The sequence below is a fragment of the Gobius niger genome, assembly GCF_951799975.1.
Source record: "Gobius niger genome assembly, chromosome: 13".
NCBI classification, from domain to species: Eukaryota; Metazoa; Chordata; class Actinopteri; order Gobiiformes; family Gobiidae; genus Gobius; species Gobius niger.
The window spans coordinates 23,556,485-23,583,615 of NC_136864.1; the positions used below are offsets into that span (position 1 = coordinate 23,556,485).

Here is a 27,131-nt window from a genome sequence, read left to right on the forward strand (position 1 = left end):
AATCAATATTTCTGAAACTCAACAGAGAGTTACTGAACATACTTATGTATCAGGCCCATTAGCCAAAAATGATGAACCTACTGAACCTACTAATGCTAACATCGCAGCAGCTACGCTAACCCCGGAAGTAGTGACTTTACTAAATATTACTTTTTTACCAGTAGGTGCGACGTTTTTGGCTAATGAGTCTGAGAAATGCGCAGGTTCAGTAACTCCCCGTTGAGTTTCAGAAATATTAATGGTTGTTTTTAAGAGTATTTAATAGTCGTGACGTCACACTTAACAAACGTGTGGAGCTTTACCTCTATCTACGTCACCTCCTGTCAGTAGCTTTAAAGAAAAATCTAATAAAAATAACTTTCCTGAGCAACTTTTCTTCAGTAAATTGCTGCTTCGCTGTAATATGTAAAAACACAGATGTTATTCATCGAAAGAAGTCATGTTTTAAAAGCATGAAAACCTGTCATATGCACTTTAATGTTAAAGGCCTACAGCAAAACTAAAAACTATAACAAACAGGCTTAAACAGGAGAATAATTTGGCGATCATCCCCTTGTTTGAAAGCATCTGCAGCATCTCAGCTCATCTTGATTGTCTTGACTGTCAGTGTGCTGTGTTGGCGGTGCCGTTTTGGCCGTCTATAAATAGCCCCTCATTCTCTTAATTTCTGCACCACCAACTGCCAATTGTCTAATAATTTGAATAGGAAAAGCCTACCAAATAACCAATTTACTCGAACATTACTGCAACAAATGGTGATTAACCTCCTTTTAATAGTCAGATTTATTTATTTTTTTGGGCCCAGCATGATCACTGAGGCAGCACGTTTCATATTGGCCCTGTACTTGTGAGCCCATCTGAAAAAACATGATTTAATTAACAATGACTTCCAAAAAAAAAGAACGCAAGGCCATAGTGGAAGCGTCTGTTTAATTCTCTGGTGCCGGGTCATGGACGGCGCCTCGTAGCGGTTTGTGCTTGGCATTGAAATGAATAGGCTGACCCCGGAGCAGTTGGTTAAGCAGTGGGGTCAACCGGCGGGGAGCAGAGAGTAGCTCGGCTCTGACGCGTAGGAAAAAAAAAGAAGAGAGGTCCGTTTTTCAATCAGTCTCTTCAGAAATGTACTGAAAGGCTCACTTATAGCCTTCTCCGAATATTCTGCGACCGCCGCACCCTCTCTCCCTTTAGCGCGCACTCACCGTCCTTTGTGCTCTGCTCGCTCAGAAACTACTGCTCGGCTCCAGCTTGCTGCATGTTTGCTCTCATAGGGAAGGAAAAAAAAAACTATCATGGAGTGCACTTTCACCTGTGTTTCTCATTTGCTGGAGTAATGTTCGCGGCGGGGAGGGGCGTCAGAGTGAGTTGATTTTGCTTTTAGCAGCGATGGTAGGTGCCATAATAGGATTTTAGGCATGCTCGCGTTCTTTGTGAGGGTCGCCAACGGATCAGGCTGCGCAGTGATTGGACAGGTTTTTAGCCTCGATGCCCTTCCTGTCGCGGCTCTCCCTAAATGACCTTTTTTAAGTGAGGCAAAGGCTGATGCACTATTCCACCGTCATCTCTGGGGTGGGGCCTGATCAGTTTAACAATATCATGAAAGGCTGCAAAATATATCGCAAAAAATATATCACGATACTAGGTGACGCAATGTCCGTATCGCAAGAAGCATCACTAAAGTCTTCATCTGACTGAGATCGACACATTTTTGCAAAAACAAAAAAGAGAACTCTTGTTTTGATCCTGAGTTTTAGGATGACTTCTGCAAGCTGAAAAACTGTTTAATTTGTACTGTAGTGTCGCAAAAATCGTATATATATCGCAAGTTATTTAATATTGTGCAGCCCTAATATTATGCCATCTCACTTTATGATTAGTGACTAAACTCTCAGTAAATATCAGCTTTACACACCCTCGTTGTAGTTCAAATACATGAAACAATGTTTATGATGATTTCAACATATTACAGGGCTGTGATCTATACATGCCAAGTCTTAGATTGGACAATAGAGTTCAGGAAATTCCATAGTTACCATGGAGATCCGCCATCTTTGCAGCTGTTATATGCTAAAATCAGTATAAAAAGTGGAGAAAAAAGCTGTGGAACAACTCCATTAACTGCTGAGTTACTGCTGGTAAATATATCCTGCGTCTGAGTGTTTTAAGGTGAACAATAACTCCAGTATTTTAACTTTTAACATCTCCATTAGTTTACAATTGCTGCTAATGTCATAATGCTTAGTGATATGACTTCACATTCCCAAACTCTATAAGGGAAACCGCCCTAACCAAGCTCCAAGATGGGGTAAATTACGGTAGTTTCCCGCCCAAACAGGAGACTTGACAGCTATGCTAACCTAGCAAGAACTGCCACCCAGGCCACTGCAGGTCGCAGTTCCCGTGAGGTTAGTGAAAAAGTGTGTTTTTGTTTTTTATAATACGGGAGATTTACGGGACAATACTAATATGGGAGGACGGCGGGAAAGTGGGGTAAAATACACTAGTTTCCCGGACAAAACAAGAGACTAAACCGCTAAGTTTGGTGCTAACGCTAATGGCCTCCTGTGCTGTCTTTGATATGCCTGTTCAATAAGACTCAGCTTAATAATGATAGTTTTTATGTGTGCATTTTGTAAAATACTGTTTTGACCAGTAGACAAAATACACAACCTGCTAAATCGCTTCTTTCTTTTTAAATATGTTGTGTCACGTTGTAGAATCTAGAATTTGTTTACGTTATCATCTCAGATTGCGGGCAGGGACCAATACAGCTTTATGAGAGAGATTTGTTTTGAAAGAAATCTCCATATAGAAAATTGACAAAATTAGATGTTTGCCTTCGTCGCCACTTCTGCACCTTTCAGGGGAATTAAGCGGACCTTAGTGTAAACATGCTGATGGGGACGAATTGAACTTTGAGAGATAGTTTTCGCTTCAGCGCGAAATTGAGACCAACTAGGTCAGCGCTACTCAAAACATATGTGATCGCACAGGTACAACTGGAGATGCTTCATAATTACTTAATAGAACCATAATTTATACAGATTATGAACAGATCCAGTCGCTTTAGGCCTGAGCAGAATAGTTTTAGCATCACGCCACTTTTTATTCCACATTCAATAATCAAACTTGAATGAACGTAGTCAGTGATTGTATTTTAAAACTATGATGATGTGTATAAAATATATTTCAAGACCCGATTCGGAGCGTATCTATCTTTCATCGTGTACAACTGCTAATAAGGAACATCTGTGACGATAATCGACGGCGTGCATGCACAGCTGATGCGTGTGCACTCACTCCGCAGCTGTAAACTGAAAGTCCATTCACGTGCTGCCATCCCGCCTCAGCTCTGGGCTAATCATCCTAAAGAGCTCCCAAACTGACGGGCCGTGTTGAAACAAAGGCAAGGCGCAACAGGAAGGCAAACGTTGCATGTGGCGGCGACAGTCCCTCAGAAACATGGCACACACAGCCCCGCCGCTCGAATGGGGGACTGACATTATTTGCAAACTATCTCGGGGGTTGCCGATTCGGATTGGGGCTAGTAGCCGGCGTTTTTTTTTATTTTTTTTATCGCAGGTTATTACTGCTGGGCGCGGGAGGTCTCCGATTTGGCTGGGCACAACTTACTGACGTGGCGGCATTCGGCTCGGGACTAGAAATTGCAGACATGCTTCGTTTCCAGCCACATTTTACTCTATGCTGGCACGGCAAACTTAGAAAACAATTTACCCAGAGCGGTAGCACGCTGTCCCAATGTGAAGACATATTTAAGCACATTTATAGGGCTGCAGAGGAAGGAGAGTGCGGGGAAATTACAGGAAAAGTGTACAATCACATATTAGGTAAGATTGGAAGTTTGCAGTACACATTTGAAGCATTTGATGGAAGAGTGAAATGTGTACAGCTAAACTAAAACATGACTCTTGTGCATTTATAGTAGTATATACTAAAGGGTTTTCTAGTTTCTGATTTGGCGATAGTGACCCTTCAACTTCCAATTTAAATCTCGTTGTGTGGAGATACAATGGCGAGCAGAATGACATTGTTCCAAGTCCATAGTGCAGCGACTATAGGCAGCTCCGGAGCTGAAAAGCCTCTGTCCTTGCAAATGGAATTGCACTTCTTATCTTCTCAGTCAAATAATTGTTGTTTACTCGGTTATGACCAAAGAAAACGACTGAATTGCATGCAACACTTTCAATTCTGTCGCCGTGGGAGTCTGTCGAGAAGTTGCAAATCAAACAAAGTTACAGAATGAACCAAGGTTGAATGTTGAAACTAATCACAGGCAGCAACAAAACAACAACAAAAAAAACACGGTTTGGAGGAATCATTTGTCTTAAATTGACCTGGAGCGGACTGAAAGTTACACAGGTTCATTTTTACAATCAACACTCATATTTGTAAAAGCCATATCTGGTGAAAATGGAGATCGATCTCTTCTTTTAACCCTATTCCACCGTCACATGACAAACTCTTTTGTTTCTACGGAGTAATACAACAACCCAAAGTCCATTGTTGCTTGGTTAAACTCCTGCCACAGTGTTCCAGCAAAACAAAAACAGTCATTAACAACCGATTGGACCGTCAAATGTTGCTTTGAAAAGGAGAAAAAGAAACGCACATGGCTATTATACTTAGCACCTACGACGTCTTACTTAATCCCGAGCCAATGCCCGCAGTCTCGTTGGGAACCATTTATCCGAGCGACTCTTTAGCCGCTGTGACAACTTAATGGCAGAATAAATACGCGCGAACACATCCATCCTTCTACCATCACTCAAGGTAAACTTTACGCATTCGTCACCCCCCCTCCTACTGCCAACCCTTCTTTCTTTTTCCTTTTTTTTTTTTGTCTAAAAGCCCAATCCGATTTCCATTACCTATGCATAGGCGGTGCACGGGTTGAATTTTAAACCGGCCCCCGTTTGTGCGGTCTCAATTGAGGAGCGGTCGTTAAGAGGCTGACGGGCGTTCGCTCGCCTTCAGCCGGGGGTATTTTCACTGAATCTACAAACACGGTCATTACTATTGGATTTTCTTTGGAAGAGCCGCGGAAATAGGGCTGCTTTAAAACAGAGAAACCAACAGGCAATTACAGAAGAAGGCAGAAAAGTCGTGTTTATTTACAATTCAAGAAGCACTCTGTTGTTTAGTAAGGCAAAAAAAAAAAAAATTATAATAATATTTCACTGTTTTTTTTTGGAAAGTTCGAATGTGCCTAAGCAAGCTTCCAGAGAGTTCGATTAATGCTTTTTGGAATTTTCCATGAAGTTTGAAAATAATAAATCAGAATTTGCGGCACAATTACCGCAGAAGCAAAAAAGTGCAGAGTGTTATAATCGCGTGGGTCAAATATAATTAATCTTGCAAAGTCTAAAGAAAAGGCTTGTTTTGTTCTGTGAAGCAACCTTTTCATGAAGACCGGATAAAATGATTTGTGCTCTTTTCCATTTTGTGCAAGACTAAGCGTTACTTGTTTTAGTGTTGCGTTTGTCCACGATAGATAGAAAGATGCTGATGTAGCCGACAAAGTGCAACATGTAGATGAAATCATTCTCAAATTTCACATTTGTCAAGTTTTTCCAAAATGAGTCCATGACACAAAGGACGTTGACTACAGTAATTAGACACTGGCTTCTCCATCTCTGCTTTTTAAAGAGGAGAAAGGAGACCAAACTATGCAACAATAACTTTTTTCTTTTTTCTTTTCCCTGCTCTATTGTTTGCTAAAAATGCCTGGAGCCTCATTATGGTGGGTTGTCTTCTGATCATTTTCTCCAGCCGTCGGATTCTCAATCCTCAACGCCTTGTATAATCCGCGTGCCCTGCAACCAACACACGGCGCACATTTGGGAAGCTTTTCCAGCCAAGCCTTTTGAACTTCCGCATAAGCCCGGGGATAGCGATGGGGTTAAAATATCTGAAAACGTAGCTGGGAGCGACGCCACGAAGAGCTTTAAAAGTCATCAGTTGAAAAAGAAAAAAAAAAAATGCCTCAAATGTGTCCCAAAATGTCGAGGGAGCCAAGCGCTAAAGGAAGCTAAAACTGGGAGTAATGTGATCCGGCCTTTCAGCAGCTGAATCTTTTGCACCCGTTGAAGGGGCGGACAATGGATACGTATGCTTTGACGACTTAAACATACATTACAGTATGGCGACTTCACGCAGGTGCCGATTTATGTAAAAGCCACACCGGCTGCGTAACATTTCAGGTTATGGCCACTGTGCGTTCAAAACTAAGTCACGCTTTGTGCCACAATTAAGGAAACAAAGCTCCAACTGCCCTGCCAAGAGCAAAAACCTTTCACTTGTGGTTTCTGCTCTGCTCACATGTTATTTCTAGCATTCGCTCACTTAGATTTGTGCTAAATTGTATAAAAACAGACAGAAAAAGATCACTCTGCTTTTTCAAAAACAAGATCCGGTTTTGAACTTGGGGCGGGAACCTCTGCAACTGCTCACAAAACCTATAGATATGTAACTATTTTACAAAGTATCAATATCGGAATCGTATTGTGCCGCAAAATATCGCGATACATCACAAAATCGATATATTGTCACGAACGTCATATCGCTTATTTGGAGCAATGTTCCTAATGGTGCTTAAATGTAGGTAGCATGAAGATCCGATGCAGTATTTTTTTTTATCCTGCATGATGGGTGCCTCTACCACGGCACTTTAAACTGGCGTACATTTATTACACGCCGCTGCAAAGCAAATGTGTCTTCTAATGAGTCCCTCGGGACAACTGTCGATGCTACACGAGATCCAGCAGCATGATGTACTTAGAATGTGCCTTCAGGTGAACTTGTTGAGAGAGAAAAAAAAAAAAACACAAAGGCTTTATGCCATAGTTAACCTCCATATGTGGCAGTGCTTCCTACAGGGCATCCCACGCTGTCAATACCTGCATTTCTTTCAATATGGCAATGCACTTCTTGAGAGATAAAACATTCTCGTATTGGGAAGACCTGAGGACAGACTTTAAATGCTCGCCGGATTCTTGAGCAAAAGCGCTTCTGTGTCAGAGAGCTTTATATATAGACCGGGCTTGTTCACGTCACACCGTTGACCCATGCTGCATTATTTATCTGAAGACCTAAATGCTCACCACCGAGTACTGGGAACGATCTTATGAGGATACGGAAAACACAAAGTGCACTTACTTGTCCTCATATAACCACCTCGCACAAACGGGAAGAGCTGTCAGCAAGGCGAGGGAAAATGAACGTACAACCGCGCGCCTTGCAATCCAATCGGCTGCTAATCTCTATTGAGTTGCCGTCAACAACACGTCTTGGAGCAGGGGTTCCCAAACTTCTCAGGATGCAACCCCTAAAATTACCATGCCGGCAATTTGGGACCCCAAGGTAAAAAGTCAATGGTCATAATCAAGCAGAAAAACTTTTCATACGGTTGATTCATTTTGCAGTATAAGGGTTAGGGTTGGGGTTAGGGTTAGGTTTGGGGTTAGGTTTGGGGTTAGGGTTAGGGTTAGGGTTAAGGTTGGGGTTAGGGTTAGGGTTAGGGTTAGGGTTAGGGTTAGGGATTGGGTTAGGGTTGGGGTTGGGGTATTTTCACAAACCTATGTGGTTTCCAATTAAGGTAAGACACTGCCGGTGAATAAGGAAAAAATATTTCATTTAGAGATATCAATTCGAAACATTTGCTGAGAAGATTTTCTAGCTAAGAAAGTAAGGATGTTCTTGCAAAAAAAGAGAAAACAGGCCCTACTCGATTTCATGCGCCTTTATATCACTGCTGTTCTTTGGGGGGGGGGGGGGGGGTTCCGCTGCTGTTTCCCAGTAAATGACCATATTTTCACCATCTCAGTCGCCTTTTATGCTACACATGGATGCCAAACATGTCCGTGAATGAAAATGCGTGGGGGAAAAACTAAGCAGTGTCGCGCTGGTGTATTGAACAAAACATTAGCGCCGTACAGGGTGAGTCTGGTCTTGTTTACTCGGATATGCGCCTCTTGGACATAGTGTCACCATATTGTATTTTGAGCTCATGGGTGACTGAAAATGACCAACTTGGACATTTGGGCATCGAGTAAAATGTCAAAAGTCAACAAGTTATCCCACGCAAATCATGAACCCTGCCAAATTGACCAAACGGAGAGATATATTGGAGTGTAATCATTATTATTCACAGGCCGCTGCTAAAATAACACACAGCTTGCAATAGCCCATCTCATTAACTTCCAAATGGGCCAGTTTTTTTCCTGCACATCTCTTCTATCCTAAATTCAGCTGTTCTTGGTACGAACAATACCCGCTGTGTAAAGTTAAAGCAGTACTAAGTATCTCTCTTGCCCCTATAGGTCATACGCGCAACTGCAGGCGTCGTAGCAAGTCGTGATATTTTAACTTATTAATTGTCCGTGAGAGTAAATACTGCGCTGACAGAAAAGGTGAAGAGAGAGAGAGGGATACTGTACATCGTGTAAATACCGTTTAAAGTGAAGGTTCGCGGTTAGCTTTGCCCGTTAGCCTGATAGCTTCTTCTTCGTGATTCTAATAGTGTGTATTGGTCGCTCCGGTCCGGGGGCAGTCAAGCCAGAGACACTTGTATTACTCCCAGAGGGACTACGGGAAGGATTTATTAAGGTAAACAAGTTACTTAGTATTGCTTTAAGTCCAACCACAGAGGAGACAAATGCCGGAGCGTTAGCATGCTAAAGCTAACAGTAGCTCTTGAGACACAAAATATTGCTGTCATTTAAAAAAGCTATAACATTTTTTTCCAGCTGTGTCCTAGTTTCTTTCACACCCTTAGACAATTTCAAAGACTAATAAATAATTAAGCCGTAAACTTCTTGGCAATCCTCCATGTTTTCTATCTTTAGGCTACGTTGGTCTGATCTACTTTGCTGATCCTAGTGACGCACTTTTTACACAGTTTTTTTGGAAGTTAAACGACTATTTTAAAAGGCCGAACGTGGACCCAGCATCTCTGATTAAGACGCCGCACATCATCTCACCGGACCATTTCCCCCCCTCGACTGCCCGACGACGAGGCCATTTCCAAACCAAGTGTGTTTTATTTCTCCCATTCAATCGCAAGCGCCCGCAATTCCAGCGATGACTGTGGTTAATTATTTTTAACAACATGTAGCCTAACTAGTTTTCAAGTTGAGGAGAGTGAAGAAAAAAAAACACAAAAAACAATTAGGTTCTCCCTAATGGCACGAGTGGCAGCTAATGTCAGCTTGTGTCCTTTACTGGGAGATAATGATATGTTAATCAATGTGCTCGTGTTGTGGACCAATTATTTTGGGTCTGCAATCATCACAAAAAGCCTCTCCAACGTGCCGGAGGGACACTGATTATTTGCTCTCTCCGATCTGTAAAGAACTCGGAGGAATTATTTAATAAAGTCGATGAAACGGCGTTGGTCGAGTCTTGTTTGAAAGTAATAGCAGTGATTAGAGGCTGATTATTTGGATTTGCATCTCTGATTAGGCCAGTCCTTGTGCTGAGATAAAGCATATCAACACGGATTAAAAAACATGGAGCTAATATCTCTTAGCCATATTGCCCGGCTCGAGCGCTTGGCTGTACATCACTGGGCGAGAGCCATGGACATGCTGTGCACATGCGCGCCACCGAGCCTGGACGGCTTTGTGCTTGTTTTCTAGTCCGCGGCCCTCTCTCGGTATTGGTTTCTATTAATTTGTCCTCCCACTCTGTCTGTTCCTCTGGAAACTACGACACGCGCATCAATCTGCAGCATTTCCACTGGGAAACGGTGAACCCGGCCCGGCTTGTTTTTTTTGCCGGCTTTCTCTGCACATAATTACTTTCTTGTTCTGCTCCCGTCTTCGCTGCGACAATCTGGGGTTATTTAAAAGTTATACTAGGCCTGACTCAGCTGTTAAACCACTTCATTCTCATTTTGAGAGATGGGCCGCTGCAGATTTAACAGTGGGACCAAAATGTCGTCTCCTCCTCCAAGGCGGCACATCTCCCTTTAAAAAGGAGCTGAAATCATACTTTTCTTAACGCTCCCTTCGTTGAGTCAAGCACACAATAGAGGCAGATAATTACACAACTCAGCCTCCAAACCGCTATAAAGTGTCTAAAAATGCACATCCAATGCTTGCAATGCAATATAGTACAGTCTTACATACAAACAAACAAACAAACTGTTGCAAATCGCCCAGTGCAAAAATAGGAATCTACAACTTTTACTTCTCGATTCCAAGTGCTGCTCATTTATTTCCAACGTGCCAAATTATACAGCGTTCCAGGATGTCCAAGTGTTTGTTCTGCTCTCCATTGTGATGCAAACTGGACCAGCGCATACGGAATGAGCTGGAACAATGATGGAAGTACGTGCGAAAAAGAACCGGGACAGCTGTCGGGAGGAGCGAGCCTGGCCGAGTCCACTTAACAATGATTTAACGGGACTGTCCGGCTTGCAATGGGAAGGTAGTGTGGCCTGTCACGACAACAAAGAAGTTGAAGTTGAAGTTTGAAGTTCGATATATTGAGGCGGGAAAGTATCGCGATAAACGATATTATTGACTCTGACGATACTCGATGCTGTCAGCTCTCGGTGACAGCAAACCTTTGTTCTAAAAGTGCTCATTCATATCCTAAAACACCACAGTACATACCAAGTTTTACAAACAAATGCTATTAAATGTACAGAAGATAAATATCGAGCTCAACACTGCATCATTCATCTGTTATTTATTGAACTATAAATCGATATAGTAATTATCGCGACAGCTCTAGATGCGACACGTAATGGATCATGTTCAGAAGTCCATCGATCCAACACTTTGCAATGATCGAGGCGTAACTAGTATTATCCAGTTCAGGGGCGAGTACTTCCAGACCTGTGTCAATAGTCAACCAAATAGTCCTCCAGTAAGTGATATCTTTAGAAATCAGACACTACAACTGCTCCTTCTACGTGTGTATAAAGTGCTGCAAATGCAAAATACAAGACACAGTAACAAAAAGAAACTCCCAGACTAACCATTTTGATGACATTCCAGCAGCTGTTGTGGATTTTTTTTGCATCTTCTACTAAATGTCTGCCCCTATACGCCGCTACGTCTTTCACAAACGTGCACACATTCTCCCAAAGTTGGGCTCTAAAAAAAAGAAAAAAAAAAAAAAGGCACAATAAGCCGTAGACACCCAGCCACAACAAAGACGCCCGGGCTTCAAGGGGGAAGAGACGCCTTGTGTATATCTTTTGCTGAAGACTAGTGCTGTGCCTTAGTCCGACAGTTAAAAAAAAGAAGAAAAAAAAGAAAACCCGTGCCTCTTCTTTATTCTATCTTCAGCCCCCCCCCTCCCTTTCACCCTCCTTTTTTTTTGGGCCTTCCATCATTCCTTTGGGTGTTTGTGCCGTGTCCCTTAGTTACGGGGTAAGAGAGTAGCCCGAGCTTCGGAGTTAAAAGCCTGCCCGGGCCCCGTCCCGCTCCGGCGAAACACGGTCCATCAATAATTCAGCCTCATCGGGAAGCATTATCTAACAGCCGCATCAAAGTTTAAACGCTGTGGGTGACAACACGGAACCGGGAAGAAAGTGCTCGGTAAGAGGACACTTCAGGTGGCTGGGATGACAGCTACGCAGTCTAGCCAGGACGGGACGGCAGCGCGCGTGACGAGACCACATGCATGGCTGGATAACTTTGCGGAAGACATGAAAGCTTTGGATCGCAACCGTATTTGCGATTATAGTTTGGCGGCGCATTGACATTTTCTTTCAAATATTAATTCTCCTGGAGACGTTTAAAAGGGGCACAATAAACTGACTCTATTTCAAAGCGGAAATCGTAAATAAAGGATAAAGGGGTGGGCATGTGTGGCTAGCAATGACGAGGCTAAACGGGTAATAAGCTACCAAAGTTAAGAGATCAACCCGCCTTCGCAATGGCTGCTTTAACTGAACCGAATAAAGCAGCGTCTTTCAAATCAAAGTGCATGAATTGTGCATAAGCAAGTAGAGCCTTATCATACTCAAATGTGATAATAATACAAACACGCGAATATTGTCATTTGTTTTTCTATCAAATTCTGTCGAAACAACAGATTAACTAGGAACATTCTAACTACATAATAACTTTAGTGCAAGTTCCGCGATCTTCCATGACAATCCAATCTACATCGAGCATCTCGCTACAAAGGGAAAAAAAAAGAAACAGTCTAGCTAGTTTTCAATTTAGACCACATGATCTAGTGCTGTTGGTACTTGAAAGATCAAATATTTCATGAGCTCGTCCTTCTGCACCGGCCCGTTTTCTAAATGATATTGCCAAAATCTTCACAGAACGCTGGAGAGACGAGACTGGCGAGGACAAGCGAACTAAAATAGCTCGAAAAGGAGCTTAAAAGGGAGGCGCTGAATTAGCTTCTGTCCTTCAGTCAAAAGGGGAAGACGCATCTCCCCTCGCATGTATCTGAGGCCCGAGCGGCGCGGAGGTGGAAGCGTTCGCTCAGCTGTATTAACGCCTAGGCTCATTCTCATTGACAGTGAAATCCCTCTAAGCCTAGATCAATTACACCCCGCTCGGCTGTAATTAAAATGTCCTAACAAAAGGTCTTAGGAGCACAGGACAGGAACCTTGCAGCCATTGGAAATAAGCCCACTTCAATCTATAGCACTATCTTGGTGAAAATAGTTTAGCGTTGAGCCCGGGTGCAGATCAGATTGGATCCAACACCCCCCCCCTCCCCACACCCCTCCTGCAATGCTGCGTGCACAATAAGTCGGCTTCATCCCTTAATAAGGTCAAAGGAACCCCGAGATAAGATCTGAAATAGTGTGTAAAGATCATCGGCGTGAAAACACTTTCTGAAGCCGCCATATTTGATCACCTTAAATCAAATTGATACGCGCAAATCCTTCTGGAAACCTGCGCTCGCATTAGCTCACATTATATCATTCCAATACTAATTATTTGTTCTCTTAAGTGCGTCTGATGTTTGACTATACTCTGCAGAGGAATGACAGAATGCTTATGAGGCTCCTAATTAAAACGCAGCAGTGGAGTGATTAGCAATCACAACTCCACTCTTCAAATATCAAGATCTGATTTGCTCGGCTGATCAACAACAGGGCTCGCTCCTCCGCTCGCTGCGACGCCGGCAATCTCGCCGTCTATCGCATTAAGGAGGCCTTTGAAATTGAGAAATCAGCGCAACTTGTTCCGTCTTATTTCGGAAAGTGAACGCTGTTTGTGTTCCCTCGCCATGCGTCGTCAGCAAATGTTTTCCCTCTCTATTACTATTTAGACTTTGAAGCGCGTGCGGCCGACTTCTGCGCCGTCGCTTATGGCGCCCTCCGAAATCAAACTCGAAAGCCCGATTCCCCCGGTCGCGCCGAGCTGGGGAGAGGAAGAGAGAGAGAGAGTGTGTTCCCAGACAAAGCAAGATGGCTGACTGCACAGGGGAAGTGAGCCTCGCCATGCCAGGTAATAGATTCTCTTTGCCGGCGCGACTCCCGCTGCTTCTCATCTTGGGACGACACCGGCTGCCAATCAAAGCCGAGGGAGCGTTCGAGGGCCCTGACAATATCTCCTCACCTTGAAAACACACAGGCCTCGTCACAAGACACAAGAGTGACACCGAGCACGCATCAAATAGCCATCAGACGTGGCGGACTACAGGTGATCCCATCGCTCCAGAGCTGCACGCACACGTAAAAAAAAAGAAGAAAAAAAAAATCTCTCTCACTGCACATGAAGCGGCAACAAATGGCAGCAATAGTGTGGGAGGTGACGTTTAAGAGGGGTAGAGGCGACTGTGGAATTATCACATGATCATAAAGACGGCGGAGTACGAAAACAAGTGGAGATTTTGGTATCGCTGTTGAATTTGGCAATTGAATAGCGTAAACAGATTTGCTATGGCAGATGGGGTAAAAGCAGAAGCACTTCCTCCCATTAGTAATATGCAAAAAGTGGAAAAGGCAACAGTATACTGTCAGAGCATTACAGCAATCACATAAATCTATACAACTAGAACCATGAATAAATCCTGTAATCATTTCCATTCATGTGAATGACCAAGATTAAAACCTTTGAATTCAATCTTTTCACAGAAAACGTCGTCCAAAGGGCAGGTTTACTGAGTAGAAAATCTTTAACTTGTTCAACCTTGAGAGGCCGATATAATTTCATTTTCCTGACATGCTGTCTTTTCATTTCATACATACAATTCAGCTCTGGAAAGCGCTCTTGGATTCTCCACAGCACTACAGGCAAAACATACTGATGACTGATTAACCCAAAGTTGAATCATTTGGGAGGAACCACAATGTTAACAAAACTGCTGCACTTCAACGAGATTCCTGGGTTCACTTACTTTTTCCGCCCTGTCCTGTGAATGTTTACATGTTATGGCTACTAAAAATAAGATCACATGTAATTGTTTGGGTGGTATTGTTTAAGCAGACACTGTTGATTCATTCGTATGATTTTGAAGACGATCAGACCACATTTTATGACCAATTTAGACAGAAATGTGAGAAGTTACAAAGTATACATTTCCCTCCTCTTCAGGAAATATCAGGTAAATTGATACGAGTGGGTTGCCTGCCTGAGTTTAGTCACAGTAGCTCAGCACTAACCCTCCACTTGATCTGCTCAATTTCTTCAAAAAGAAATTGACAGAAAAAGCACTTGACCTTTTTCTTAATACTTCCATAATGTGTCAGGAATTTTCACTCATGTGCGACTGAGAAAAGAGGAATGCACAAAGTAGTAGAAGGTAATAATGGTCCTCTGACAAGAAAAGTCGAGTGCATATTTGTAGGAGAAGAAATGAATAGTCACGTAGGGGGCGACTACATTGGAAAAAAGGTGCATAGCTGCTCTAATTCTTCCAATCCGATAACAATGTTACGCCGCATCAACTGAGCGATTTCCATTTTCATATGATTCACGATGGCCTTAAGATGGAGAACAGAGGTTTCGCCTCTGCTAAAGTGCCTCGGGAATCCTTTTATTTTGGCCTAATCACGAGGCGGTGTTTAGGAATCCGGCGCATGAGGAGTGCATTTGCGCGGTCAAGACGGATGGCCTGTCAGACGCGCCTAATGCCAGCGCAAAGCCTTGAACCAATAACGCTGGCACTTCCTACGACCTATACTAGGGCTAAACTTAATGAAAGTCTTTGTTTCCCCTTGAGACCTCTCGTGTCCTCTCGTCTCGGGTTATAGCGATGGCTAAATTTAGCTTTCCCAAATATTGTGCGAGAAATAAGTCGCCTGAAAAACTACTTTCCTGTCTGACGGATAATCCCATCAATGACCTATTCATCCATTCATACTAGGGCTGCACAAGATATCACAAAAAATATTGTATCGCGATTTGAGGTGATATCGCAAGAAGCCACAATGTATCGTAACATCACTAAAGTCTTCATCAGACTGAGATCGACAGATATTTTGGAAAACTCAGCCAAAAACAAACAATGCATTCAGCTTATTCATGTGTCATAGTTAAAAAATGTCTAACTTAGTTTAATTTTACCCTTGTTTTGATCCTGATCCTGACCAACAGCAGCAACCCAAGATCAGAACAGTTGGTCAAATCCAGGTGGAGGCTTTTTCCTTTTGGGATCAAGCATTTATCGTCTCTGTAGGGGCGATTTGGAATCTGCATTGCAAACCACACAGAAAGGCCCCAAACAATCAAACCCGGGGCCTTTTCTGCTGTGATGAACACTTCTATTATTGATCAGCCATATAAAGTGAATCAATTCCTCTATTTCTGACGGATCAAAAGTGATTCAATCAAATATAGATTCCTATGATGATCCCACTTTGACATTTCTAATTCCTTGCAATATTGATTAATCCACTTGCAGTGACCTATACTACGGCTGAACCAAATAAACTCCCCTGCTGTCCCACGAGACAGAGCTGTTCCCTCATATGCTAATAATGTCAGAAGCTGTGAGGTCGGCCCCTAGACAGCTCACAGGTCAATGCTAATCTCCTGATATATGAAGCCTAAAGACCCGGGACGCATCCATCATTGCTCCCCAGCTGGGAGGGATCGCGCGCACCAAAGAGTTAACGTGCACCCGAAGAGCCCGCGGACGATCCATCACTCAAAAAAGGGCACCCCCTTCTCTGAAACCATTGCGAGTGGGCGGGTCGGGAATAAGCGCTCGGCGGAGAAAGCATATAGAGCCAGCGTGACTGTTAGACCTAAGCTGTGAGCCTCTGTTGATCATTAAACATCCATTTTAAAGCAGTGGGGGAAAGTTAACTGTCGTTTTACACTCAGGAGGTGGTAGTATGGGGAGCGAGTTTTCTTCTCTCCCAACATGTACTCGTTCTCTCGTTAGAAGGAATAAGAAATGACTCGATCCATACAGTTAACTGGCCAGTATGCGCAATCATTCGTTTCAGTCGTCTCGTCTGCCACTCTATTTTTGAGGCAAGTCACAAAACTGGCAAAGCATTTGTAGGGAAACTCGCCCTCAAGCTCTCGGCTAAATAAACAGAATGCCCCTTTGCAAGAGCGTGTGTGTTTTTCTTTCCTCTCCTGGTTAGCAATCCAAAGTTGAACAATGACAGGGAGTTTCGAACTGGAAAAGACTTTGGTGGGTTTGAACAGTAACACCTCTCAATGTCAGGTTTACTGTCAAGCCATTAGAAAGACAGACACTTTTAAGACTTGGGAACAAGTCGCTTGTTAGAAATCCATCTCTGAAAGAGCAGAGGGAAGGGTATAACAATTGCTGTCGTACTCCAAAGTCCTAGGATGGAGACATATCTTGGAACAACTTTTTAAAGGTCACAGTTTTATGTTCTTGTTAGAGTTTTAGACTCGGACAAGACAGGATTTTAAATGATGTCCAAATGGATTGATAAATCAGAAGTAGCCTGGCACTGGCAGACCGGTTTGACATACATTTATTTTCTTCTACAAATGAGGTGATGTGGATTATACCAATCAGACAGAGACAAGCAATTAATCCAGGGGCTTTTTTTTTAAATAACATTAAGAAACAAGCACTATGTTTATCTAGTCGTATAAAACAGAATTCACAGCAGCCCTGTCGTCACATTGATTGTTCCTGGTTCCATTTAGCTGGAGCGAAAGCCCCGATGGAGGAGGGTGAGGTGGAGTAGCTACTACAGACTACAACAGCCTATTACTGTATAATAAAAAAAACTGTGCAAAATATATATTTAAAGCCACACTGCGTAACATTATACCCAATAACAAATATTGAAATACAAGCATTTATTTTATGGCAGATAATTTCATAATTGAAAAATACCTCATGAATGTACAAACAAACCAGTGCCTTAGCTGTGAGCGGCTCAGCTCTCCTAAGACATGACTGTAACTTTACCGGGAGTGGGTACGTCTCCAGCTCGTCTCCATGGAGATGTGACAAAAGTCAGCAGAATTTGAGATTTAACAGGTTTGGTTCTCATCCTAATCAATTCATTTATTACCCACTGCATTTTCTGTGTTGAGTTGGTCATAATGAGCATATTTTGTGCTGATGGCAACAACATAGTCCAAAAAGTTACGCAGTGTACCTTTAAGGATAAACTACACTACAATAACTGGTTAACCAAATAAAGTTAAAGATATCAAATCTACAATTTAACAAAATGATTATGGCATAATGAAAAATTGTATTCACCAAAAAAAATCACGCATGCAAGAGACTGTGATTTAACTTCATGCAAAGTTGAAATTTCTATGGATATTTCTGATCGTTGCACAGTTTGGCTAAAATATAACCTCATTAGATGTTGCGTGATTGGTTGGAACGGTACAAAAAAAAAAATCCCACTTTGTGCTTTATTCAGCAAAGCCAGCTCCACACTCCCTGCCATCCATTCCGCTGCATTGACGGCAACACTAAATATCACAGCCGCTTTTTAATCATTTGAGCAACCGTTCACGAGAAGCCGCCGCATGGTTCCCACTCCATATTTTCTTGTCCTCCGCGCACTTACAAAGCTGCCTCTCAGTATCTCGCCTGCCCTGTCCTCCTACACACACGCACAACACAGGGAGCCCGATAATCTGTGGCCCATTGTCCGGAGCTATCACGGGGGACTGGCTAAGTGAACCGGCAAAGATTTCAAGTCAAAGCCAAAAAAAAAAAAAAATGACTGGCACTATTGACCGGATAATGCCGGGAACATGACAAGTTCAAGTCGCCGAATAGTGTGTTAGATATTTTATTTCTCCCGTCTCCAGTCGAAAATGAAAAAAGAAAAAAAAATCTAATCTAAGCCGCAGTTTCCTTTCCTCTGTCCATTTGTTTGTCCAACAGCGAGCCCGTCGGTAGAATTGAACAAGACAGCTGTCACACCCGTCCACTCTGAGTGAACATGGCAGGTGAATTCTTTCTTTTTTTAGTTTTTTACTCCTCTTCCGCACTGTGTAGGTTCAAAAACAACCGCAAAACCACGGTCTCCCGACTCAGTTCTGTGATGTTGTCTTATCTGTACGTGGGCAGAAGCACCGTCCCCTCCTTGTACAGGCCACGGGAGGTTGGGGAGAGCCATTACCCGAGAAAAGGGGTTTTGCACAAGGGAAAGACACCGACCCTCACTGCGCCCCCGATGGCTTTTACCGAGTCAAACTGTGCGCTCTCACTCGCTGCGGTCCCAAGGCGAGACGTGTTCTGGGGTATTCTTGCTCATGAATGTTTGCGCTTCTGCAGGAATCCCGCAGAATCTGCCTTAAAAAGTTACAAGAATGAGAGAGAGCGGGCTAAACTTTACACTGCAAAGAGAACTCCAGTGCATTGTGGGATGTCTGCTGACCACAAGGCTCGGTGAAGCTATGTTGTAAGACTGTGATGCTACAACATTTTGGCGAAGTTCTTATTTGAAGAAAAACTAGCCCCTTAGAAATATAAAAGTTCTATCCGACAGTCCACATGTTCTCGGTCTGGATCCATTCTGACACAGGCAGCATCTTAGTGAACAAATCGTCACCTTCGAGGGAGAATAAGAAGAGGGAAAAAGAACAACTCTTTCATCGACTGCTCCACCACAACTTTAACAAATGCTGAATTATGGATGTATTTTCTACCAAATAAAGATAAAGACACATGAAAGGGAAGTGGCTTAACGGCCCAAATTTCTGCACACAATAGTGAATGCTAACCATAATCTCACGCTAGATTCATGTTAATGCTAACTGCTAGCTTCATGTACCGTTTTATCTCTTCTAATGGACGATCTGCTGTGACCCACTTTTGACATTAAAGGGATGTTTCAGGATTTTTGACATAGGGCCTCATTTCCTAGTTATCCAGAGTGTTGCTGATTTCTGGAGATATTATTTTTGTAGTTCAAGCTGTTTTTATATTTGAAGAGTTTCGTGGCGCTAGGCAGGGGCGGACTTGGCCATATGTCCATTCTGGAAGAGCACAGAAGGGCCACTGACTCTAGGGCCACCGGTCCCGCCTTAACCGAGCTTTACCCAAATCTAAAAGCTAAAAAGAAAAGCATCAAAATAGCGAGAAAAGAGGATGAAAACAAAGCAAAAATGTGCCGGAAAAGCAACAAAAAAGTGACAAAAAATATCATGAAAAGGTAACAAAAACATGAGAAAAACACGGACAAAAAAAAAACCTGATACAAAAAATAATGAAAAAAAATAAATATGACAAAAATGTGGCAATGTGACAAAAAAGTTACCATCACTTTTGTAGGTCTTAGCTTTCAAATGAGGCGTTACATTGTTGCTCTCCAGTCGAGAAGCTTTTAGATTTGGGTAAAGCCCGGTATAAAAAAATATGAATCTAAAAGGAATGTATGGTGTACCACAAGGTTCAATTTTGGGACCATTATTATTTATTATTTATATTAATGACCACCTTTCCAGTTCTTTTTGCTGATGATACCAATCAAAAAAAAAAAAAAAAAAACGCCGAACTGGGGACAATAAGGCTAAGGCGGGAGGTAAAAGGTTGAAATATGTATTTGTGGAAGTGCACAATTACGCTAATTTGGGCCAGGCTGGTCAGAGTCCAGGGCTGTTTTCAGTCCCAGTCCGCCCCTGAAGCTAGGCTAATGCAAGGCTTAGAAATGCCATGGAAATGCGCTACCCTAGCACAAGCCTAGCGCCACGTAACTCTTCAAATACAAGAACTGCATGAATTACAACAACAAAAATATCTCCAGAAATCAGCAACATAAATGAGGCCCTATGTCAAAAATCCTGAAATATCCCTTTAATATGTGTTTGTGAGCGAAATATTCTCGGACTATGAGGAAAAAGATAAATAAAAATAAATGATTATTTCCATAATGTAGTGCCTTAGTATAGCTAATGCATTGCCATCTGTTTCCATTTCAAAGTTCTGCACATATATACACATACAAAACATATTGCCCATTTCCATTTTGTTCCCTGAGTGGGCAAAAGCATCTCAGAACTACTCAGGACACACTTGAAAACCTTAAAATCCGAACGAAGAGAACCAAATGTACTCTCAAACTAGGTCCACGCAATTTCAGAAAAAAGCATCCATTTGTGATTTTTCAGAGAAGTAAGCCTTTTGCAATTTATGTGTTAAAATAAATCCAGACTCAGTTCATTGTGCACGTTGGATAAGAGAACAAAATTCCACTAATACAAGAATAACATCAACTTCTGAACATGGTAGAGGTATGAGTTACGACGTTTTTCTATACACCGAGGAGAGTTGGAGACGAGATATTTGCAAAGCATCTTTTTGAGTCGATCCCCATTTATTGAAGCAACCTAAATCTCAAAACTATGGCGAGCACCCAAAACAAAGCAACATATATAAAATTGCAGTTGAGTTGTGCTTCCCCCTGTTTACCGCTGCGTCCCCTGCATTGATTGGACTTGGGCACCGGTGGGAATGCGGAGGGAAAACCAAGTTTGTGTATGACAAGACAAAGGAGCGAACGCCAGGCAGAAATCCATCCATCAAAATAAACAGCGGCGTGCAGTCTTCTTCTCCGCTGACAAACAACAGCTGCACAGAATGGCAAATAAATATTATCTCTGCCACAGAAAAACAATCAGGCGGCGCGAGGTACTCCAGAGACCGAATTCGGAGAGTCTTTTCGTGTGGAAATGTGGAATTCCAACTACTGAAAAAGCTCATTTAGACCTCGCTAGACCGTTGTGGACGTTCAAACGCTTTCCTTGTTTACGACTATTACTTTTGGATGTTGCTTTTCTCCCAGACCCTGCTTTGGAAATGGAAGGGAAAAGGGGGAGGGTGTGTGTGTGTGTTTTTAACCAGCTAAATCTTTTTAACATGACCACAACTCGAAGTGGCGTCCAAATTTTCAGCTAAACGCGCGGCTTTTGGTGTGTGGAGATTATACGGCCGGCGCGTTTCCTTCTTTCTCCCTTCTCTCTCTCTCGACGGTCCGCACTCTTGAGCCCAAGCTTTCCAACAAAAACACTTCGCAAATCGTTCCTCGCAGACATCCAACCCGGGCTCGCAGTGTCCAAGCAATCCTGTTTCCACCAAAAAAAAAGCAGCAGCAGCGGCGGCACACACAAGAAGCCACACTCTATCAGGACAAAACTGCTTAGGAGAGAAAAAAGGGGGCTGGTAGCTCAAGTTCTCTCCCCCACCACCACCACCGCCGCCACCATTGAAATGCAGACACTTTGATATGGAAATTGGCAGTTACAAAAAGCCGCCAGAATTCACACTAGCGCGCATTGAAACCATTTGCGCAATGTGAGATGAGATGGCACTTCCTCCCAGGACAAGGCACACCGACAAATGGACTTGTTGTGGATGCCGGGGAGGGGGATGTGGGGGTGCGTGAGTGTCCAAGCAAGAGTTGGAGGGGGGGGCTAACAGTTGTCCCATTTTCTCCCCTTTTTTTTCTTTTTTGAATGGTAACAAAGCCATCCAGGAATGCGTTTAAGGTTGAACACGCTGCACACGTTGTAAAGCGAGGATGAACAATTATCGGAGTGAGATTTTATCCGAGTTTTTGCAGTCGGCGTATTCTGAAAGATCTTCAGGGACCAGCGACCGACTGTGATGGGCGCCACATATATTTCAGAACAGGGTCTGTGGGGGTCTTAACGACAGGGTTAGCAGGTTTTTTACGCAAGACCTCAATAAAGAGAGGATGTTTTATTGTTTAGCAGAGGAAATTTCCACATGCCTTCTGTAGCGGTTTGCCATTCGCGTCCATCCTTCAGATCCGATTGCGATGAATTTTTAGCTGTAACTTAACTCCACAAACATCGGTCAGCACAACATTATCACCTTATTAGAATAGGGAAACATGACCTTTCCCTATAAAGCAACGGCAGAATCTAGCTTCATGCAACCCAACCTTATTTTTTTCCTTTCACTGGGTGGTTGAAATGGTCAGCTAGACTGCAAAACTAATTCACCACGCTCCAAATATTGGGGAGAAAAAAAAACAGCTTGGATCTCGCCCCGGCGGGACTCCTAGGGCTCGCCTGTAATGTATTCTTTTGAAGAAAAAAAAAAACTCGGCGTATATACGTTCCCGGCCGCGGTAACGGTTATATAAGTCCAGCTCTAGTTCCGAAGTTGCGCCTTATATAATTCTGCGCCAATCCATTGATTCGGAACGGGAAGTGTGTGTGTGGATAAGCAAGGGTGCCGTTTTAACCCTTCTTGGGATGCCCATGGGTGCCCCCTGGACGCATGAACTGGAGGTTCTTGGGGAGGGCTGTGGAGAAGGTCCATAGGTGTGTGTTGGGGGGGGGGGGGGGGGATGAGAGCTGGTGAGAGAGGCGGGCGTGTTGCTGAGTGTCCCATCATCACGCATGGCTGACTCCGGTCTTTGAATTATACATGTCCCTGTGAAATGATCTTATTTTATAGCAGCAAAATGGAGACGGTAACAGACAGAAGGAAGGGGGGGGGGCAGCTTGGCCTCTTACATTGTCCTGGGTGGAGACTTTGCACACACACATAGCCAAAACACACGTTCTCAAAGCCTATTGTCATCCCTTACTTTACAAGCCTCCCTCACCATGTTATGCATTTCTTCAAACTTCCAAACATCTCCTGTGATTTAACTGATATACAAATGTCTCTCTGCGCACTGGAGATATCTGCACGAGACCCTCAGAGGTGATCCTACCAGTCAGACAACTTGAGAATAATTACAAGTGTGAAGCCCACAAGAGCTGCGCAGGATGCATCCCTACAAGCACAGCAGCACGGGCTCAGCATTGATCTCGCCAACAACAGTTTCAAAACTCGTGGGCCTGCTTTCTGACATTTGCCTTATTCCACCCTGGGAGTGTAAATAAATGCTATTGATTCAGAAAAGCGTAAGCGGCCAGAAGCTCCACGGGAAAGCGCACTGGGATTGTTGTTTTTTTTTTTTTTCTTTCTTTCAGAAGGGCTACTTACTGTGGTTAAAAGACGCCGAGCCAAATTACGGATCCACGCGTGAAGTGCGGGGTTGAGCAGGACGCCGTAGACCGAGAGAGAGAGAGAGCCCCCCCTTTCCTTTTCAAGAAGAGGCCCCCAGAAACTAGAATCAGCAGCGGGTCGCACAAAGACGGCTGGGGCTTGTCTGCATGCTCCACTTTTCTCCTCACAGTGCAAACACACGCACACACGCGCGAGAGAGAGGGGATTTTTTTTTTTTTTTACCGTGGCAGGTAGCCTACGCGCTCTCGCTCTTCTCCAAGCACAGGCACACGGCACCGGGCAGGTAGCTCCATGGCCAATAGGAAAGTCCCCGGATCGTTACTTTCCTCTCCCGTCCGTTTGGCTCGCGACCGCACCAAAAAAAGGAGCACTTCAAGGAGACGAGATGCGCCCCTCTCTTCTTCTTCTTCTTCTTCTTCTTCTTCTTCCCAGTCGCCGAAAACCCCCCACAAACTCCGAAGAATGAAGAGCGTGGCGTGGTAGTCCCAGGCAGCTCGGCGCGCACGTCCAGTCCCAACGCAAGGGCGAAAGCGAGTGGTCTGGTGTTGCTCGGGTAAAAGACCGCGCCAGTCGCTCCGTCAGCGTCTCATCCGCACGCCGCGCAGGCAGGAACAGCTCAGACCGGACTACGGGCAAACAAGGCGCACCGGGTCCCCGCTCTGCAGCAGCTGGCTGTGGTGCGGGGGGGAGGAGCCAAAACGCGGAGCGGAGCCTGAGCAGAGGGTGGACTGGAGCCGTATGCTAATTACCGAACGCTGCGGAAAGCTAGCTTGGTATTACGGCGACACGATATCCGATATGACAGGAATAGTTACCGCGGTTTCCGGTTCTGCCTTGAAGATTGCGTGAAATAAAATAAGCTAATTTTCATCTAGACTCATTATAAAGATTTTTTTTTTTTTTTTTGATTCATGAACTTACAGAAGAGTTTGTTGAGTTGAGTGTGTCTGACAGTGGCCCTGAAAAGTGAGTATGCAAATGTAAGGCTGGGTTTGCAATTAGGTGGGTTTTCAATTTATACAATTTTAGCTTATTTCTTGGTAAAGAATCACTGGTTGATGGGAAATCCGTAGACAATGACCACGGCGGTGGAGCTCTTGCGCTTGGCCACGATGTTCTTGGCCACACAGGTGTAGTTGGCCGTGTGGGACAGACGCGCCTGCTTGATGATCAGGTTGTGTCCACGGTGATGTAGAAGTTCCTGTCCTCGGCCGGGTCCATGATCTCGTTGTCCTTCAGCCACTCCACCCGCATGACCTTGGAGGATGGAGAAACTGTTAGCTGCCCTCTGTCTCCTCTGATCATCTGAAACGGTGCACCGCCTCCTGGGCTTTGTCCCCGTCTCAGAGCGTGGTGTCCTGCACTGGTCAGCTCCACCTCGTCCTTCCTCTACCTCCTGCACAGTCTACGGATTTTCCCATCAACCAGTGCTCCTCCTGTGACCAAAACAGTGAAGATGGCGGCCGCGACACAACGATCTTTCACCAAAGAAAAAAAAAAGAGTGGAAAAAGAGTGGTGCGCACTGAATGGGTGCTGCTGCCGGATGCTCTCTCATCGAACGCAATTTCTCCATCTGTGAGATCAATAAAGTACCATCTTATCTTATCTTATCTTATCACAGCTGTTTCGATTGACAAAATATCTTTTTCAGTCAGATAGGGAGAAAGGGGTGGTTTCTCATCATCGCAGGAGCACATGGGCTCTGTAAACAGTGTAATGTATTACAAAAGTATAGGCTGTGGGCTACATGCACAGTGACCCCACGTGATTTCTGCCTGGACAGTCAGCCAGACGCTTTCCTTCCTGTCCGTTATCTCTTCCCATTAAAAATGAGCAGGTCGAACAGAAATGAAGCAATAGCTCAAGATTTGGTAAAGGACAGTGAGTAAAAGTTAAGATGTGACTGGAGCAGGTTAGAAAATATTACGTGAGACTTAACGACCACTGAAGGAAACCTCCGCGTTCATAGCGGTGGATGTTAACGGCTAACACAAAATAAAAAATAAAACTAGTGCAAAGTTTTGAACGAGCCTGCGCAAAAAAGATTCGTCCTGTTAGTAGTTTAAATAACATTTACTTGTTTACATGTTATATTATCATTTTTCAACACTAGCCTTTAGCTCTAAGATAACAGCTCCGCCCCTTACGACCACTGGCGTTTCCTTTGGGTGCTGGATTCACAGCGAACATGATGTTTGTAATACGTTGCTGTGACTCCATCAGTAACTCGTTGTCCTTAACCAGATCCTGAGCTCTATATTTATGTGGGGACCTTCTAATTGTGAAAGTAAACGATCGCTGACAGGAAGTACAGCGTCTGGCTGACTGTCCAGGAAGACGTCACGTGGGGAAACTGTGCATATAGCACTGTTACTTTTTTCAATAACTAAATACAGAAAAACATACAGGAATATATTAGTCATTACATTTCAAGTAACTTACAAGTGCATTTAAATGTATGACACGAAACTCCCCCCAAATAAAATGCAGCACCAAATCAATATAAGGTCTGCAGTTGTGTGTAGTTATGTCGTCCAAAAAAAAAAGTGGGAATTAGTGGGGAAAAATGAAGGAAATGGAAATCTCTGACTGCACTTTTGCTCCGTAGCATTGTTACTTTTTTCATTTTGTATTTTGCCAAAAGTAACGCAAAGTAGTGTTACTCAGCTACATGTTTTAAACAGTAACATGTCATTTTTAAAGCTGTAATCACTAATATAGAATATATTAAAGGATCTATATCATGCTATTTTAGCCATTCCAAAGTTAAGTATAGGCATGTATATGATATATTGTACCTATTATGGAGCACTCATTTTTGTGATAAATATAAGTGTTTTCTGGAGGTATTTTTCAAACCCGGAAGACAAAACGCTTCGATTCAGTTAACTCCGCCCCCTCTCTCCGCACATACAACTTTACCGTAATATAAATAAACAACAATAAGTGAAGTTACTTCACGATGCAGTTATACGGAGTTGACATCTGCAGCACAGCTTCATAAATGGCTAACACACATGCTAATATGCTAACACACAAGCTAATATGCTAACACACAAGCTAACCCGCGTTTGGACTGACTCACCACTCTGGTCCATCGCTGTTTACATTATGGGACTCGCGTTGGTTATAAAAGTTAATCCACTTTGATTCTGGCGAAGGTTCACAAACATCCATCAGTGACAGTCACAGAAAAACACCATTTTGGTGATAGTCGCTGAATCCCGGAGAAAAAAACAACTTCTGAGAGAGTGGCCTCTTCTTGAAAAAGGTTGAATAAAGTCCTGTCCTCGTAGCCAAACGCGCTTCTTTTTCTCCGTGACATTATCGTTAGGTAAGAATAAAGAACAGGTGTGTCCAGTTATAACGAGCTCCATCTTCACAGCTGCAGCGCAAACATGACTTCTGTTCAGACGCGATGTGTTTGTTTTGGCCACAGCTGACCTGGAAGCAACTCGGGCACATCCTTTTTTTTCTTTTTTTTGCCTTCACTTTTTTTTTGTCTTTGTTTCTCTCTTACAACAGAAATAATGAAAAAGCTGCTTTACAAATTAAAATCAGGCTGTAAGCATAGAATTAAGACATTACATTACTGCTCAGAGAGCAGGATTCAGGAGGATTACTGAGAGCTGTGTGAATGAAGCCGCAAACCACTCTGGGGGTGTTTTTGATAAGGAAATAGCATAACAACATGGCTAAAAGCAACAAAAAGTCGATTTTGCATGATATAGGA

General features: G+C 43.5%; 1 protein-coding gene across 8 annotated transcripts in view; it reads right to left on the reverse strand.

Moving 5' to 3' along the window:
• The window catches only part of adgrl2b.1 (adhesion G protein-coupled receptor L2b, tandem duplicate 1), a 169,795-nt gene extending 146,075 nt beyond the window's left edge, over positions 1–23,720 (reverse strand). For 7 of the 8 annotated variants that reach the window (XM_079569115.1, XM_079569116.1, XM_079569117.1 and 4 more), the window contains exon 1: positions 23,620–23,720. The gene's annotated coding sequence lies outside the window, so the exon portion shown is untranslated. Of the gene's footprint in view, positions 1–23,373; positions 23,514–23,619 lie in introns of those variants that run through there. The other variant, XM_079569114.1, reaches the window with a different exon arrangement.
• Between the last annotated feature and the right edge of the window lie 3,411 nt (positions 23,721–27,131).